This window comes from Cupressus sempervirens, chromosome 5 (assembly GCF_028749045.1).
Source record: "Cupressus sempervirens isolate cs-2001-9-10 chromosome 5, ASM2874904v1, whole genome shotgun sequence".
Lineage (NCBI taxonomy): Eukaryota > Viridiplantae > Streptophyta > Pinopsida > Cupressales > Cupressaceae > Cupressus > Cupressus sempervirens.
Genome location: NC_143122.1, coordinates 306553105 through 306574319, shown reverse-complemented (window position 1 = coordinate 306574319; position 21215 = coordinate 306553105). Strand labels below are relative to the sequence as shown.

Here is a 21215-nt window from a genome sequence, read left to right as displayed (position 1 = left end):
TGATACTGAATGCTGAGTGTCTGTGTTGAGTGCTCCAAAACCATCCATTTCATGCCTTCATCTGTAGACAATGTCTTTCTAGTTTCTTTCTACTCGCATGCCCATTTCATTTCATATGATCTTTTGAAAAATTGTGTCACTTTAAGCTCTCAACTGTTTCCTCTTGATTGATCATCTCATAACTGTTGATTTCTCTAACATAATCAAAATTTTCCTGACATGTCACCTACTAATATAGTGATTAATAGTAAATACTATGATTTATCTCGATCCTAGTTTTAGTATTGGTTATGGTATTGTTATTATTTTGAGCCATTTTGTTGAAGACAATATCTCTCGAAATAGTGGCATGTACCAAACAACCTATTCATGATCATGAATTTGAGAGACAATAGCCTTCACATAAATAAAAGTTTCTTCTTATCATCTCTAGAGAAAAATATAAGACAACTCGGGACTCAAAAAAAATTGAGTGTAAGCTACAACCATACCCAGTGTTCTCATCATCAACAAAAAAGATCAAGTAACCATCGTCCTCCTCCAGATCTAACCCATAATCCCTGGGTACAATCATTGCCTCAGAACTAAATCTTTTAGGTCCAAAGTCAAAAACCCCTAGCACATTGCCTCAAACTTCAATATGAAACTTTCTTGCCTCAGGTTTTGCTTGAAGATCAAACTTTATGGGTCCCTTAACCTTAGCTACTAAATCTAGTGTAGTACCATACACATAACACTATTTTCTGCATGCATTTTCAATCATAAAGTAGAATTAGATATTTCACAATCAACCTTGTATCCAAGGCAATAAGATCAACCAAAAATGGAGACAAAATCAGAGATATATAAGACTCATAAGAGATATCTCAGCTTGTTTTTAGAGTGATTGACCAGCCTATGTAGGATAATCATAAAACTGACAATAGTAATATGAAATTATCCACTACTAGTTGTAAAAGAGAAAAACGTAAGTTTATTAAAATGCAAGAGAAAAAAGAATAGTCCTGCATTTTTTAAGTGGTTGTATTTCCTCACCATTTGATCTTTAAATGTGCTAGAAGCATGTTTTTTCTTTAGGACTTCAACGAAGTTATTTGCAAAAAGATAAGGAAGGGTGGGCAGGTCTACAATCACAACCAACAACATCATCACCTCTATGTATCATAACTGCATAAGTCATACTAATTTCTTCTAACACATGATCAGAAAAACACTAGAACTATGTTTGCCACAAATGATGGAGACTTCAAGTGGCAAACGTTAGAGATTTCTAGTAAAAAGCTACATCTATAGATAGAAAATGATAAATGAATGAATGAATGAAGATTTTTAATGACATCCATGAGACTAATTAGTCTAATGGACCATGGATCAAAGCCTAAATGAATACACATAGTAAGTTGACAAAGGATGTGACATGGAATGGCTTAAGACCAATTCCATTCTTTTATGACTAACATGTTGCAAATATCTAAAAATGTATATGGGAGAACACATTAGGACATTGGGAGGAATATGCATAGTTTTCCCTATCTAAGATGGTTGAAAATGCATCATGCCAATGATCATTGTCACCATGATGACGAAGGCTTGGTATTGGTGGCCTAGGAGAAAGTTTGGCTTCTATGGCAAACTAGATTGTCCCAGTTGCCTCCATAGTTGCTTCTAATGATTCAGTGTCTGTAATCCGATATTGCCCAACATCTTTGGCCTTGTTTCCTACAAAATTGAATATTTATGTTAAAATGTTCCCAGACTTTGTGGGTGATTTCTAGAGTTAGCTGTAGTTTGTCAAAAATGATGTTAAAATCTCAAAGATGAATCACTTCTTTTGTCATCTTATATTATCCTATAAAGTTCTGATGTCTTTAGCTTGTTGAACAAATGTAGAGTGTAGATATTTAGATAGTGACATGAAGGCAAATAGAAGAAGTGTTAACAAAGTAATACATCCTCACCGGTATGACCCTTTTGCATAGCCAATGGTCCATACACGTTCTAGCCCATAATTCAATGTATTTTCTAGCCTACAAAGGAATACTTCAATAGTTAATCATAGTTGTCAACACAAAACAACTTCAACCATCACATCTAAATAGTGATAAATGTTCGTCAAGTACAATAATGATAATCCTTGCAAAAGTTAATCAGTGTATTCTTTTCTTTCATAAACAAAAATACAAGTCCCATGATAGTATGTCCCTTATGCAACCCATATATAGGAGACCATACAAGTACACCATATATAGGAGACCATATATTTATGATTTTATCCAATATTGTCAGCAATGGGCCAAAAAGAACAAGCATAAATCATTGGATGTGCTAAAAATGTCAAATGCGAGTGGCACTATCATCTAGAAATAGATTGTGTGTTTACAAAATCCAATGAAAAAAATAATTCAATAAATTTGTTTGTATGTCATTGAATGCCAAATGTGTACAATACCATCTTCAAAACCAATGATAATGATAAGAAGTTTAGGATGAAGGCAAACTGCTGATACATTATGGGTATGTCTATCAAGAGTCTAGATACAACTTTTTGTCTAGTAATCCCACACCTAAAACAAGTACACCAAAGAAAATGAGCAATGGACTATTATTCAAAAAGATCCATATGAAAAGTAACAAATGTCAACTAGGAAGGAATTTGTAAAGAGCACCTTGGCTGTATGGTCATCTGAACCTGAAATCAGATACAGTCTGTCACCTCCTGTAAAGTAATCAACACAATTTACACCCTTTGTATGGGCATCAAGGGTAAAATTTGGTTCTTAGAGTGAACCAAGACTCCAGATCTGGATGATAAATTCAAGTTAGGAAAATTTGTTCAAATAAACATGCTATCTAGTAAATAATTCCAATTTTGGCATATGAGAGGTACAAAGAAACTTGTCAAATCAAGCCCAATTTCTAATTTTTTAAACTGGTAAGAGAACACTGATTCCCACCTTTATAGTGTGATCTAGTGAGGCACTCGCAAATGTATTTGTGTCCTTGGGATTAAGGGCAACTTGCATCGCATAATGTGAATGACCTTCAAATATTTGTGTGCATTGCCAACCTTTATCCCAGTCCCAAAGCTTGATTAGCATGCCATTTGATGATGACAAAACATAGGGTAGGGTTGGACGAACTGTCATACACTTGATATAATCAATGTGTGCTTCAAATACTTTTACCTTGTCCATGGTGTTATAATTGTAGACATGAATCATAATGTCATTTGAACCAGCCACAACCAACTGCTTCTAGGCTATAAACTTGGCAGAGTATACTACACATAAAATAAACTCCCATATAAGAAATCTATCATTTTACTTATTCACTCCTCCATATCAATAAAACAAAGGTAACATGCATGACAAAACTAGTCTTTGTTTGAAACCTTGAAAGCATTTTGCCTAATTTTCCATATTTGGCCTAATTGAGGGCTATTGTCCCTAAAGCCTTAATTTGACCCAAGTTGGCAAAGAGCCCTAGAAAGGGGGTAAGACCTTAGAGAAGTGGAGTCCACTTGGAGAGACATAGGTTAGCATTGGGTAAAGGCTGGTAACCTTGCTTGGCATCTTGCAGTGAGTTGGGTGTTATTAGGCACTTAAGAAGATTTTGGTGGATTAAGGCTGTAGACTCTGCATCAGTTGAGGTGAGATATGAACACATATTTTGGGTAGCTTACAAGTTACACTACCTCAACTTCGTGATGCAAGCAATTGGCATCCAAATAAAGTGGGTGAAAGAAATAGTGTACATTATTCAAGCACATCATTCTTTTCTTTGGAAGTTATGATTTCAGGATATGCAGATGGTGAATTGATCAGGCTTTAGACCCTTCCAAATAAAAGTTGCAAAAAAGATGACTTATTGGGATGAGAAGATGAGAGGTAGATGGATTTGGGTTTTGCGATTCCTTGGTATGTTAGTTTGAGCTTCACTTGGTTTCAAGAATACTATAATATTCTCTACTTAACAAGGCCAACCACATGAAGGTGGAAACTCATCTGACCTCACCCCCCTCCCCCTAACATTAATCTAAATTCTCCATTAACATCTAATTACATACTTCATTCATTTCATTCATCTATTTATGAACTATAACATTCAATCAATACAATCACATAACATTCATTAATATGATATAAAATTAATTAATACACAATAGTAATCAAGACTTTATATTATATTATCATAAGATTTTACAAAAGTTTTGCCCTGTTCAACTGCAGGCACTGGGGGAAAAAGAACAGGGCAAAGAAAACCCTTAGTATAGCTCGGGATTGGAGTCTTCTATACATTACAGATGCCCTTTATAAGGGTCTTTAAGAAGGCATACCTCCTTTTATACAAGGGGAGGATTTTTGATAGAAGAACCTCCAAAAACAAATACAACGTTGGATCAAAATCTGTCTCAACGAGATTCCCTTCTCAACATATTGGGGGTTACAAATAACAACAGCTAAGAGGGCTACAAATATTAATGTTGGAGGAAATTGGCACATCATGACTATCCTTCTACTCCCAACATAGATCCTACTTATGATTATGAAGGCTAATAGGCACATCATGGCTATCTTCGACATAAAGGCCACATCATCTACCACATTTTGTTCAGCCCCAATCTCAACATGCTCAACACTAACATCACACTTGACTCCATTACCATGATGTTCTCCATACTCAAAAATTATCACATAAAAGTTACACCAATTAAAATTTAAGATGCCAAATTTTATTAATAATTACATAATTAATTTTCAATAAATATTGAATATGTACCTCTATTACTATGATGCACATCAGGGCCTTCATCATGTGTAGGATATGTGGCTTCATAATCATGAGTAGGATCTGTGCCAGGAGTAGAAGGATGCAGTGATGGCACTCAAAGAACCAAGGAGGTCTATCACACCCATGAGAAGAAGACTATAATCCATTATTCTCTCGGCTTCCAAAAAGTTACAATCACACTTGATTTGTTTGCAGATGAATGCATTTTATAAGTATAGATAAATAGTGGAAAATTACAACTAGCTGAAGCATTAGAAATAACCTGCATGAATAAGGGAAATATATTCACAATATAAATTCCAGAACAATGATACATATCTAAAGCATTTCAAAGATGTTACCAGCCAATTGTATCACCTAATATGGTATTTATCTTTGACCAACACACCCCCAACATTATATATGTTATGCTATAATAAATTCTTGTTCATTAATAGATTTTTTGTGGAAGAAGATTGTGGAAAATTTTACATTAGACCAAGAATGCAAGCCAACTCTTACTTGACATCTGTAGTATTGAAAGATTTGTATCATAATTTGACAATATGTTTTTGATCCATGGAAAACAATTTTTAAGTTAAAATAAAATATATTTCACAAGCCAATAATAGGGTGGCACGAGGAAATGTTGTGGGAATTTGTACATTGAATTGACACTGATTTATTTTCATGATTGCAATCTATAGCCAAATAAATATAAAAGCATTTCATCCCAGAAGAATTATAGCAAGGGCTTAAGAAACTTGCTTTAGAAGTGCCTGGCACCATTTTGGCTCAAGCTAAAACAAAAACTCTGGATCTAGATCCTTGAGAGTTGTAGTCTCATCAATTTCAAATTTTTCTATTGATCGACCTTGAGATGATCCTTTTAGATTGAATCACCTATGTATGCGAACCTTTGAACATAACATATTTTCCATAACTATAAGTTGAATCTGTTACAAATTTCCAAATCCAATTTTTAAGAATCTGCGATAAGTTTTGCTTCACAATCACTTTGGATTTATAATGGCAAAGGAGTCCCATAAATAACATCTAGAGTCTAGAAACAAAAACATCTCAACATGATAAATCATATTACCTCTGCTTATACATTAATGTATTAATATTAAATATACAAGTGTGACTCCTCATATTTAATTTTGAAAATAAGGTCTAGTTACCAAAAATTGACATATTATGTCAATGATTAAATGGAAAATAGAGTAAGAAGGTATAGAAAATACCTTTTGTCCTCATGTTGCTCTGATACTATGTAGACAAAAAAAATTAGTTATCAATGTGATTTCATAAGTATGAACATGATTATAGTAATTTGGCATAAACTATATTGAGAAAATCAAAATAAATAGAATAAATGCATCATGTGAATTATGAATAGCAAAGGAAATGAATATGGGTGATAGCGAAGAGAATTCAATAATAGAGGCTCTTAACTGTAGTTACAGTCATGATATGGGTGCTGCACAATTGCCTCATGGATTCACGTTCCATCCCACTGATGAAGAGCTCATAACACATTATCTCATTAGAAAGGTTTTAGATAGTAATTTCATAGAAAGGGTCATTGGTGAAGAGGACCTCAACAAGTGTGAGCCTCAGGGAGTGTTCAATTCCCTCCTTTATTATTCACTATGCATATAATCTATTAATAAGTGTGAGTGTCATGGGTTTGATCTCCATTTGGCCTCCCCAATGCCAACAGCCACAAAGTATATTCCATGAGCTTTTTCCATTGTTCCCATTTGACCATGGTTTCCTCAAGCTGAGCCTAACTTCTAGTGAGTTCCATTAATAGTGCCATAACTTCAGTAGCACAATCCTAAGAGTCCCCCATTCTGTTGGCAGAATGGCATCTCCTCCTAGTGTATACTTTTGAGCACCTTATGCATCCATGACCCGATAGGCTAGCAACCAGCTCTAATTCCACTGTAATATCCTACATTGAGCAGTGTTGGAACAATGTTTTTCATTAAATGTATAGCAAGGGCTAAACATATATCTTTGAAGATCTAGAAATTAAGCTTACCATGGTCTAGATGCCTATAGTTTTAAGAAAGAATGTTCGAATCTCAAGATCCAAACTCCAAGCTCATGACAATTTTTCCTAGCAAAAAAATTCTTAAGGTTCTTTAATGGTTATCTTGTGCATGCTTAGTAAAATACTCTTGTTATTGTAAAATAAGTTTGATCAGCCAAAAAATGAACATGTGGAAATTAATGTAATCAAACAAAATGCTGCATCTGAATTCAACACAAACTTGGGCTACAGATAAGCAAGTAGCAAGCATCAGATTTCAATTAAATTAATAATCTACTCAACATATAGTACTGAGAATCCTTTGTGCAAGAGGTAATTGCTCAAAGGGAGTCCTGATATAATGCCCAAATTGTATTGTAGATTGTCAAGTAAATGACATGCCCAAAAGCTAGAGTTTGGAACATATTTTCCTTGCAACACCATTTTAATGTTGACAAGCACAAGTAAAACTAGAGTATATAACCAACTCAAAGATGAGAGGCAATCCCTAAAAAGAATTGCCCCTGACTATTTTCTCTTCGTACATGTTAATCATGAGCGGCAGCTAACAATCCAAGTACATGCTTCACTTATAAAAATCATGTTAACAAATGTTCCAATTTATCTAAATAATATTTTGTAGACATGTGCACTAGCATAATAGTATGCAAATGCTCTTCTCTTGATATCCATAGAAAATGGTATTAGTTTGAAATATCAATCAACCACTCAGTCATTCAAGGTCTTGTGAAAAGTCATCTGCCACCAAAAATCCCATATTAATGCAAAAAAAAGCATGACAACTAGTCAATTCTAGAAACCAATGACATCCAAATCAACATTTTGCACACAAATCTCCCAAAATAAAGCAATAACATATCACTGGATGATAACTTTACTAATACATACCGAGGTTGATGTTTCCAGTAGTTCACGGATAGCCATTGTTGCATGACATGAAGTGGGAAGGGTGAAGCTTATTTGAAGAGCAATATGCGATGAAGGTTCAAAGCCACCATCATGATTAACTTCCTACACATTTGTTTTCAATTTCTCTTCATTGTAACCTTCAACTACATTATTCTGTGGACTCTGCTTTCCCTCCAAAGCCGACAATTTTTCAAGTTTAGTTGATTTTTCATTTGATGCTTCCTGCAACATATTATTATTTGCATTATTACATTTAGCTAGTTCATCAAGATCTGTTGTGACCAACTGCTGTGTAGGGTCCTCATACTTGGTGATATTCCTACAAAACATTACCACTAATAGTAATAAGAGAGAAAATCATGTCAGAAGGAAAACAACTCATTTTATTTTAAAGGATAGTAAGTATACAAAAGCTAACTTATAAAACTAGAAAACAAATAACCATCTAGCAGATGAAAGGATCAAAGCCAAACTTATATAGTAGTCATTTACAAGTACAACCATCAATTCAAAGTGATCCCCTCAATGAAAACATGAAATGGAAACAAAATCATAAAAATAATGAAATCCTCTCATACCACAAATAATCAATTGGCTTCTGGATTAATCTTCTATATCCTCCTGCTATGTTCATTATTGAAAATTCCTTGAAATGATGAGAAAGAACTTCAAAATAATAAATAATCCACAATCATGAATGGGCAGCATGGAACAAGACAATATTCACTTATGCTTCCCTGCTAAATTCTGCAACTCCATTGTTTCTAATAAGATCACAAGCATTGCTACACTTCAGTCTTACAAAAGTCCTTCACATATTCTAAATTCTAAGAACAATAAAAGAGAAATCCTCACATATGAAAATACATTGAGGAACTTACTTCACACTATGTGAGCTATCTTGCAAGTTAACTGAATCCTGCAAAAGAACCACGTGATCACCAAAATTATGTACCTTGTTTTCAGGAAAATCACACAAACCCTTGATCCATCAATTGAATGTTGCTAGAGCACATTGTTTTTGGCATGCCAAGTGTACATGAACAGATATATGCGCAAAAAATTTAAAAAATTGATGTCATTGCAACCCAAAAATATTTAAACCAACAAAGGATGGCAAAATATCGGTACTTCTTTTAGAAACATATATCGGGATAGTCCAACTTCAAATAATACTAATTGTGGGGTGGTCATGAAGACATCATTTGGATTCTGGAATATCAACTTTACTCTATCAGCTAATGGCTTAACACAACCTAGACTTAAAAAATAGCCACAAAAACAGAAGAGTTACAAAAATAATTGAAAGCATGACATTAAGATACAATCACCTTAACTCGTTCCACTAGTTTGATACCAATCTTTTTTGTGAGCCTACACCTTCTAGTTTGACATCATCTAGTTTTGGCACCCATACAACTATTTTTTGAATAGCCTCCACGTCACTGGCACCCAAGGTCATAACTTCTTGACCTTGCAAGACCCTTGGATTAAATCTTTGCAACTATGTAGAATCAATTGATGCCTTATCTGAGACAAACATTAGAGAAAATAACAGCTTTTGAGGGAAAAAGAAAAAACAAAATTGTCATTTTAATGATGACTTGGTATTTGCTTATGTATGATAAATAAACATAATACTTACTGAGAATTGGAAAATATGGATTTGAAGGCAATGCATTTGGATGGGGCCTCTTGTTTTTGGCTATTGGCAAAGGATTAATTGATGATGGGGTCAAGGTAGGCTCTATTTTCCATGGTTAGACCCTCTCTGGTCATGGAATAGCTGATATTTCACCCCATTGCACCTGAAGTTCACAAAAATAGAAGAGTGAATATAAGAAAGAAGTTGAATTTTTTTTGTGTTTCCTAGATACTAATGATAATTAAAGGCTAATGAAAAACCTTATTCTATTCATAAATTATTAAATACCTTTAGTCATCTCCACTTTGAACCTAGCCACCTCACAGGATCAAAATCACCTATTCCAATGATGGTACCAGTAAATCTTTTCAACAGAAACAAAAATTAGGTAAACCACACCATAATAAATACATCATCTTTAACAAGAAATTGTGGTACTATGCAATTTCATTTTCTTCTATCTATAGCCATCAAACAACTGAAAGTTACTGATCTCCTATATAGTACAGTGAATATCACATATCTATTTTACAAACTTACAGCTTTGGGCATATTTCAAATTTCACCACATCTTAATCCAACAAAGAATGGTTATTCAAAAGCTTTTATATCTATCTATTACATCATAACCCATCTATTAATAATTGTCTTGCCCAAACTACTACATATTATGAAGTAAAAAGTGCTCAATAGGAAGACCTTTGCTCTAGGGCTTCTTCTCCCTAAAATCACATCCTGAATCTCATGCCAACTAAGAAATTACTAGTCATGGACACCATGTATTGATCATAAGGAATTATGAACTCTCATGGGCAGGTTCTGCATAATATGTACAAATCCAGACATCAAAAAGGATGAAACAAAAATTAGACAAGGCATACAAGTGACAATATAAGCAGATTCAATTAACATACTGTCCCTTTATCAATGTAATCCAAAAAATATAGGAAGCTCCTTGGAAAATGAGTGCGGCAGTCCCTATCACTTTAATATGGCTCAAGGGAAAATGCTCATAAAATGAAAATAAAATACAAAAGTGCTGCCCATTTATCTATTTTGGGAAAGTATGATATACCACTACTTTGGGAAACAAACAAAGTAACAAAAAATTGTTGAAACAACCATTCAACTATCTCATAACCTAAATGGGTAGGCCTTCAAGTGCCTAATGCTTGCTGCAACCCTCAGTGTTTCATATGCTACCCTTTTCTAAACATCTTTGTGAAGTACTAAAATGCATCCCATGCACATCATAAAACTATTAGGTCCTTTAAGTTTTGAGCAATTTGACAACTTACCTTGTTTCTTTCACATTCCTTTGAATTTTAATTTTTTAGTAAAAAGGCTTATGTAAAATAATTTGAGTGGTAAGAACCTAGATGGAAATATCATTAGTTTTAACACATCCTACCTAACAGTTCTCACCTTGGCTTGTAGAAGACACTAAACATTGTCCTTGTTGAAATTGCATGTGATGCAAAGGTAAGGACACCAAGATGCATGTTGTGATTGGATATAATTGAGGATGGAATGTTTCTTTGCTGACGCATGGTATGCCTCACCCCTACACATAGTTCACCATTTTCACTCCTGAAGCCAAAAACACACTACGCTAATGAGAATCCAAGAAAAACTAACATTTTAAGAAAGCTCCATACATATGACAATGACCAGGCCTATAAAGCTTAGAAATATGTATGCATCTCCTGCTACAAGTCTTTTGGAGCTAACAAAGACACTCCAACTGGTTCTCAGCAAATGCCTTCTTGGTTGACCTATTTTTTGCAAGCAAAGAAAATTAAATTGTGTTGGTTATTGAAAATTTGTTTCCTTTAATAAAAATCCTTAGCTAAATCATTAAAGCCTCTTTCACATTCTAAATTCACTAAATAAAGACACTCCAAAACTTGTAAATATTAATGAAAAATCTTTTACAGTCATAAGAAGGATTGTAATATTTCACCATATAAAGTAGAAGCGGTCTTAACCAGCTGGTTTCCATAGAAAAAAAAAATGTTTCTGTTAAAGTCATCACACATAAATGTAATCTGATTACAAGAACTAAAAAGAAGTAGAATGCTCATGATTATCATGAATTGGAAAAAAAAAAAAACTTACAACAATTATCCTAACAACAGTTTGCCCTACAACAAGCACCTCAATCACAATCGTTCATACAAATATGCTTCCATGTTTGTTACCACAATGATTAAATGCTATTCATTGCCTAAAGATTAAGTTAAAGGTTTAGGTATGCCAGTAATGCCAGAAAAATGAAATTAGGATTGCATTCATTATGATTTCATCCATATAAAATTTAAAAATAATACAACATATATAAAGCTTAAAAAATAAAATTTTAAGACTAGATAACACAACATATATGTGAGACATAAAACAATTGTAAACAAATAATGAACTTAGGAATATTGAAGTTTATATAAGTTTTCAATATTAGAAGTTGAATAAACTTCAAAATATTAAAATTCAATAAACTTCAAAACATTTAAAATTATGTGCAGTTGGATCTAACCTAAATATAATTTAATCAAGTTCATAAAATTATAATTTTAACAAATGTTCTTACTTTAAAAGTCAAAACCCAATGGAAGCTATACAATTAGAATTTTTTACAAGTTAAATCCTAAGTTTTCTTTTAAAGCATAAAACCCACTAAAACACCCATCTCCCAACAACACTACTAATCCCCACACCACATAAGACGTTTCCTTCTCTTTTAATTGTAATGCATGAGAATATGGAGGAAAGATAATGTCCATACACTGTGGCTCCTGTGATTTGTGCAAACTTTAAAGCTAATGCAATTCTTTGTTTATCTAGCTGTGGCAAAAGCGTAGCAGGTTTATCTAGCAGTTGAGATTGCAGAGAGCTGGAACACCCTTATTGACTTCCTAGTTGAAATAATGCCATTAGTGCAAGTGCCCCACAATTAATTTGTACAACAAGGTAGAGGGACATTTATATATTCTTTCATGAAATACGATGATGAAAACAAAAATCCAAGAAATTTTGGGTTTGAATCTATGCTCAAAATTGTGCCATCTTCACCTATGGACTAGACCATAAAACTTGACGAAGAAAAAATCTCATCTACATCCAGATCCTATGATTTTTTTGAGCAAATCAACAACATAGCCTAAAAGCTAGCTGCTAGAATATATCTGGCTGAAAACAAGTGCATCCACCATTTCAAAATATGGGCTCAATTGAATAAGAGTTTTGGAAGGAAAAATTCAACATTTATTCCTAAATTTGAAACCTATTTTAATACAAACTAACAGAGAACATGGCAAGCAACCTACCACGAAATATGTGCCAGAAACCATGTAGATCTTTGGCAACTAATTCTTGAGTTGGAGGTTGTTGACTCATGTCCTATATAAAAGAGAAGATTTTCATAATATGAATGAAATATAATATGATTAATCAAAATGAATGCCAAAGGTAAAATAAAAATTAAATACTAATTCTTGAACAATTGTGTATATAAAAGTTCCAAAGGTGGAAGGCATTCATCAGCATGTCTCTTGAGAACAGAAAAACCTCCATGTGTACTTGTGTCAGAAGCAGTGAGAGTCTTACAAAAGGAATGTACAAAAGGCTTTGGAAGGGGTGGAGCAGGAGGATTCATATCAGTAGAGCATTCATCTTGATGTGAATGTGACAATTCATATAAGCAAACCATAGGTTTTCTATATACCATGAGTAACCAAGAACTTACGTCTGAGATATAAGATCATATGGACCTATACATACCAGACATGCCATAGCATAAGGAAGATTGATTAGCATACCTCTACCTCATGAACCAAAGTAATGTGAGAAAACACTTCATCTGTGTCTGGTTCAACCTTTAAAGAAATGTCAGAAGCAAAATAATTAGGATACACACAACTAGGAAATGAACCATAAGCTTCTTCTACATTCAAAGAATAGAAAGCTAAGCACCATAGTCCAGAACCATGCGAAATGGATTCAATCAACAGACATAGTTACAAAAGAATTGATACTAATTTACTTGTAGCACCCTAAACCCTAACCCTTAAACATTCCATCCTCAATTAATTTGTGCGATCAATCCTTTGATCTCCGGTGTGCCCAACTTTCCAATCATTGCCTTGAGATTAAGCATTCGACAAACCAAATATGAAGCCTGTGTTTGGCATAACAATGCAAAGTGTGCATAACAATGAAATAGGGCACGACCTTTTTCATTTTCAAAACAATATAAAGCCCGTGTTGGTTGAAATTTTAACCAACACAGGCATGGATAAAAAAAAAAACACATTTTTTCTTGCCTATTCTGACCAATTTGACCCCATTTTAATAGATGGTAAAAAATTTTGGTCTAAAAATGGGGTCAAATGTACTAGTGATGGTTGTACCTTTATGATGGATGGTTATATCTTTATGATGGATGATCTTTACTTGTTGTATTGTACCTTGTTTCATGGATCCGAAAGGGATGATGTAACCTAATTTATAAATGTATATTCTTTTAGCCTTTCATACCTTATGACTTGTACAGTGGATGATTGAGCATTTCAAATTTTATTGCCAAGTGGCATTCAGAACAAATGTATATTATTTAAATGGACTTTGGACTCTTAATTATTCTTTCATGTGGATGTGGCAATTGTTAGACTTAGTATTAATGAAAATTTAAATGTGACTCAACGTCTTGGGATCCTTAAGGAATGTACACTATTATGTTTGCTTATGTGTGATTGTATGTTTTTCTTCCGCTACTATATGATTGATGTGTATGTTATTCTTTCTTTAAAAAAAATGTTTGAAAAACTTAGTAAAACTTTAGGTTAATTCTTTTGGATCCCTTGGCGGGGCATTACATCATATACCTTTTGCAAATGCCATAGTTCTGAGTGAATAGAGGATTATTGATAATTGTAGCTAAGCAGTGGAACTCAGACAACAACACCTTTTACATGCCCTTGGGAAAGATGATAATTACAACTGAGGATGTATACTGGATTCTTCAAATCTCTATTGTGGGGGATCTTGTCTATTATGATCATACTATTGATGAGACAGTGTCTAGAGATGTATTTGGGGATGATGGTATTGGGGATGACAGTGTGCCATGGTTCCAAATGTTGTAGTATGAGTCGTTGCCTACACTATTAGCTTGATTGATAGGAGCTTTTCTTTTGCCAGATAGATGAGGATGTGAATGTCCAGTTGGTTGGGGCCACATCATTTAGGATATGATTGACTGACCATAAAGATTTTCATGTGGTAATTGCATATTGGCCCACTTGTATCATGATTTACATCAGGTGGTGTATTCTAATGCTGCATCACTTTCAATAGGTGTGGTATTATTACAGATATGGACATGGAGGCATCTTCTCATTACCTGGCTGATATGTGTACACCACCAACCATATGATATGACATACATAAATGTGTATTTAGGTGTAATTTTCTAGCCCTATTTGGGCAAGACAAAGTATTGGTGACATATGTTGGATGACCTCTTTGGGTCTATCTCTTATGACATCCCTTGGCCTCTACACTAGACCTTATACAACAATCCCCCACACTCTGGCTCCACCTCTAGCTCTACCTCTAGCTCTACCTCTAGCCCTGCCTCTCCCCCATCCACCCTCATCATCACCATCCTCTTTGCCACTGAACTACTCCTCTATCTCGGGTATCATCTTTGCTAGATCTATGTTCCTCAAGAAGGGATGCTCTTTGAACCATTGAGCATAATCTCCCTCCATTCCCACATATTCCTCCCCATCTCTCAAAGCCCATACCTATGGAGTCTCTATCATTTTCATAAATGCCTCTCTACATGAATCATACTCCAATGTCAGACCCCATACCGGTCTCTTAGCCTGAATATGAGCATAATGTGCCACTCCCTAGGGCATCCCTTGTCGATGAGCAAACTGTCTGACTACCTGCTTGAATAAGAATCTCTCAATCATCACAGGGATCTGGTCGAGCAAATGTTTCTCTAACTACAACTTCTAAAATTTCTCTCAGACTAGCATCTTAGTAACAGTTCTAGAACGAGTGTATGCTATTTGTCATGACTAGGGTGAATGCACAAAGTTGGTCGCAATTCTGCGAAAGTCAAATCCGCAGAATGAAACCTCTTAGAAACGGGTACCCGATTTGAAAAAATGGGCACCCATTTTCGACTCGGGTGCCCGATCCTAAATTAAAAAAATGGGCACCCGTTATTTTAAAAATCAGGTAGCCATTTTTTATTTTCAAAAAATGGGTACCCGTTTCTCAAAAAATTAAAAAATTGAATTTTTAAGAAATGGGTACCCATTTTTTATTTTTTAAAAACGGGTACCTGTTTCTTAAAAATTCAATTTTTTAAGTTTTCAGTAGATTTTACATGCCACTTCTGGCTTTTCAAAATGGGTACCCATTTTTTGAAATTCAAATAACGGGTGCCCGTTTCTTACAACATGAGGCAGGATTTTTTTTCCTTGCTTCGGATTTTAGTTTGGGACAGGCTTGGTGAGACCAAGCCTATGCCTTGGCCTCTCAAGATTTGGCTAAGGCATTGAACTGACAAATTCATGCCTTGCCATAATTTTTAGAGGGTCTTCCCGATCAATTTTTTTTACAAAATAAAAACCCATTAGAGCTCTCACTGTCCTGATTTCAGAAATATAAATTTTATAGTGTTATGGTTTTATTTACTATTTTTGTATTATTTTTTAATCAAAGATGGTACCTAAATGTAAAATAGCAACGTTCACTAAAACTTTAATAACTTTTTTATTTTATAATTTTTCTTAAATTAATTTATATGTCATCAATCTACATTCAATTCTTTTGAAGTTAATTTTTTTTGAAAAAACTGAGATTTTGATCAAATTATGGTGTTAGTACATGAGAGGTTTTAAAATTTTCCTTTATAGCCAATAATTTTTTTTTTTTATAAAAAACAATTCATTAAAAAATTCAAGAAAATTATTCTCATCAATATTTGGTGTAGGTAAGTCCATTTAAAAGGATTCACAAAAATTCATTCATTTGTGTCAAATTATGGTGTCCGTACATAAGCGTGGTATGGTCCTGAAATAGGCATTTTGAAAAAGTGGTTTTTGAAGATCCATATCAAAAAAATAATCTATCATATGGGTATACAAATAAATTACATATTCAAAAAGAAGATTCCAGGCACTACAATTTTTATTTTTAAAGTTTTTTTAATATTTAATCTCTAAATGGCTCAAATTTTGGCATTAATTGACAAAATATTTCAAAAACAGGAAAAACACTTCCACTTTTTGGCCAAAAGTGACACCCAACTTCTCGCACTGACCCACAAGAATTAGGGCAAAAATAAACCTGAACAATTTTTTTTAAAGTAATAACAACTATGCTAACACATACTAGGATATAATACATTACAAAAAGATGTCAGCATGATAAAGATATATTTTTTAGTTACAAGGTTAAAGTAACAATTAGTTATGTAGAGTCGATATCCAACAAATTTCATTGGTTCAAAACCCACGGATTAAGTACTGCATGAAACACTTAGTTCGGGTTGACTAAGGTTGGTCGATTGAATCATAATTTAAAATATGGCATTATATTCTAGATGTATTTAGGTTTTCAAGTCATTAAGTTGAATTTAGGTTATATAGCTTTAGGTTCAGTAAGGTTATAATCACATGTTTTACTCTTCGACATGAGGGTGGAAGGACACCTTAACATTGATACATTCACATTTTAATCCTAATTAATCGTTGAGTCAACCTTACTTAGCTATATTTCATTTCACAAAATTATACTAGATCAATTTCAAGAGTTACATTAGATTTTATTTGATACCATATCCTTAACTCATTATTTTAGTTCAATTCCCTAGGTGCACAAATCTGCACTTATAGGTTGACACAACAATTCTTTAACACTTAATCCCAAGTATAACCTAACCATTTTGAATGAATTAAAACATTAAATATTTATCATTACGACATACACTTGATCTTCTAGCAAAATTTGACTCATCTTATCAAGTCATCTAGTCAACTTTAATCTATAACACCTTCAACATTAACATCTTTTGATTATCAAATTACTAACTTAATCCTCATATATTTAGTTATTTCTATTTGTTAAATGATGTCCTAAAATCATTAAAATATATAAATCAAGACATCGAATAATAATTCATCACTATACAAACTTAAAACCACAATCTCATTGACATGCGTATTTAAAATCCAAAACACTACTAACTATTAAACCCTATCTACTCCTTTATCATTCCTACCCATTCTTATCTACTAAGAAATTTTTATTTAAAAACTATTATTATTATCCCCTAACATCAAATTTTAAAACCTTAAACACAATCATAAATATCACACATGCCCCTAAACCCCTTCCCATTAAATCCTATACATATGTATTTTACTTACTAAATACTAAACTTTCACAAACACCTACATAGTACTTAAATAATACTAACTACACTTTATTAGTTCTTGTTAGTTCTTGCCATGAGCAAGAATACTTATGCATTCATGTTAGTGCTAATATGACATTAATTTGACCAATCAAATCAAAGAATTTAAAAGTTTATATGAAACTTACAATGTGCATATCAATTGTTTATTTTTCCTTAATTTATAAATGACATTTTGTGCTCATTCTATTGGTCCATACTATTTTTGGTAGGGAGAAAAATCAATTTTCCTTAACAAAAATTCACATTTTTTTTTCCAACAACAATGATGTCATGCATTTATGATAGCTTTATCTTTTTCACAATTGTGACAAATTAATTAGAGTTTCCAAAAAGTAATTATTTTATCTTCCACCTCACTACCTAAGACATAAATGCATGTCTAATCAACAATAATAACTAAATCATTTTTTTCACCAAAATATATCAATCTATTATTTTTAACATCTTGTGAGTTTAAGTTTATTTAAAATCTTACTTTAAAACTAATTATCATATCATTTTAAAATACATTTATTTAATTTTTTCTTCACAATAATTTAAAATTATTTTATTTTAATTTTAAAATTAATGTTTTCAATACTTCTATCACTTTTATAAAGAAGAACATGAGAAATTATTAAATAAATTTCACTTATAAACTATAGTTGTTGAACTATGTTTTAGTTCACAAATAAATATCACTTAAAAAAAGTTTTTATTATATTTCAAATTATAGTTGCTATATTATATTTTAAATTAAATAGTTTATGAATTCACAATTAAAGATCATTTTAAAATAATTTTTATTCAATTTTAATTTTTAGTGCTTATGTATAAAGTGTGAAATTTATTTATTGGATAATTAGTTTTTATGTATCATAGGCATGAATTGTAATGATTTTAATTTATTGGATAATTTACTTTTTATGTATCACTCATCTACACCTCTACAACCATTATGTGTTAGGCAGGAACTATGACGCATTGCGTCTCTTGTTGAAATTGCATTTTAATTATAGTGAAAAAGCATGCTATTAGATCAGCTATCAGTAAATATATATATTCAATTTAGATTTTACATAATCTGTTCAAAGTTTAAATATTATTATTATTACATTATCATAACAATAATATTTGACGACTCCTAATTATGTCAGATAAAAATGTTGTATTATTAGAATATTAATAATAATATTCTGCCATGTCAAGTGGGATGTAATTATTATGATAACTCTTCTTAGCTTTTTAATTTAGATAAGATTTTAATAGGTGATGCAAAGTAAATCTCCTAACAGAGTAGTCTTGATAGACTTGTGTAAATCTCTTATCTCAATGCTTGTTTTATTGTAAGTCTAAGTCCTCTAACAAGGCAATCCTTTAATAGGGTGAGACCTAAGAGTATTTGTAAGCCTTTATCAGGGCAGACCCCTCATAGGGTAGATCGTAGTTTATGATCAAACTTATTATAACCATAATTGGTTACACTTTACAATTGCAATAGTGAAGATTTGTGGGTGTCATCCCCACCCCCATTTTACCTTCTCATTGGAGGGTTTTTGGGTAACAAATTTATTATGTTAGGTGTTATTTGTTTCATGCTATGGATGAAAATGTGTAGTTAGCTATTTTAGTTTACATGCTAAATTGTGAGATGAATGTGTGGTGAATATTTTATGGTTAAAGTTTTGAAGTGTTGATTCAACCCCCCACCTCCCATCATCTTAGAGTTTACTTTCCCATTTTTCATTTCCAACAATTGGTATCAGAGCCTTGTTCTCTAGAAAGGAAAGCTTTACATCTTTGAGGAAAGATCTTGCAGATGGAAGTCTACAAGTTGGGAAAGGCTATTGAGAACTAGAAGATTGAAGTACAACTTTCCCTACACCAACTCAATGAAGAGATGAACTGCAACATTCATTTAAGAAAAGAAAGGAACTTGTTATTGAGCTAAATGACACTCATTATCGAGAAGAAGACACTATTGAATTGTTTGAGAATGGAAACTAAAGTGAGTTTGATGCAGTAGTTGCAGACATGACGGAAAAGAATAATGCCCTAATTGAAGAGGTTAGAAATCTCAAGATAGAAAAAGAATTCCAATCAGTATTACTATGTGAGGTGACTGAATAGAAAAAGAAAGTTGAGGAAGAAAAAGTTATGATTGAAGATGATAAAAGAAAACTGATCATTAGATTGGAAGAGAAGACATCAGATGTGCAAAAACTTGTCAACACACAACTAGATACAATGAATCAATTAATGATTGCAAACCATGAATTGAATGGAAAAGACATTGAGATCATAACCTTGAAGTTACAGAATGATTAATTGAGGAATGAATTGAGAGTAGAAAAGGAGGATTTTCTAGATCCTCCTTTTTATTATCTTCTAATGAGACTACTTTTGGTATGGCTTCGAGCATTTTTGATTGAACTACTATATTTGAACTATCATAGTTGTTTAATGTATTCTAAATGTGATTTAGAAAAGTCTTGGCTATTTTATTCAGATTTTCAATAGTAGTACCCATAGGATCTTTAATTTTAACCATTTTACTTTTGGCTCTGTTATATAGGGTGGAGTTATGAAAGAATCTCATGTTCCAATCTCCTTCATTTAGCCATTTTTCTCTTGAATTTTGTTTCCAAAAAACTTCTTCTTTTGCCAATATGCTTTCTTGTTTGGTGAGTAATTCTTTTTCTAGATAAAAGCTATCATTATTCACACCCTTCTTGATTACTTCTAAATTTAGTTCCTTTAGTCTTTCCTCAATCTCTAATTTTTCTTTGAATATATTATTAAAGTGTTCTTTGTTCCATTTAAGTATGTTTTCTTTAAGCATTTTAATTTTTGAGACAAAAATATACATTCTAGATCCTTTAAAATTACCTTGGTTCCACCATTCTCTAATACGTTTCAAAAAGTATAAGTCTAAAAATCACATTTTGTCGCACTTGAAAGGGTTTCTAATTGGTTTAAAAGGTTCAAAAAATTCAATCCTAACACGATAGTGGTTAGAACTTGCTATTGGAAGAATAGAGGATTGGATATTACAGTTAAAATCACTCAGTTCTCCTTTGAGGAAAATCCTATCCAATTTCTCAACTATATAAGATAAATCCTTCCTTTTATTATTCCATGCATATTTCCCATTATTAAGTGGAATGTCGATCAGGTTGTTAAGATCACACCAATTTTAAAAATCTTTAGAGGCTTGGGAAGATTGCTAGATACCTCCAAACTTTTCATTAATATTTAAGATAGTATTAAAGTCCCCACCTAAAAGGATGAGTTCATTTTTATGATTGTTGATAAATAAGCTAATTTCGTCCCATAAAAGTTTTTTTTATCTA

General features: G+C 32.7%; 1 pseudogene; it reads right to left on the bottom strand.

The window, feature by feature from the left end:
• Window positions 1–7843: 7843 nt before the first annotated feature.
• On the bottom strand, window positions 7844–14282 carry LOC149555807 (auxin response factor 2B-like; annotated as a pseudogene).
• Between the last annotated feature and the right edge of the window lie 6933 nt (window positions 14283–21215).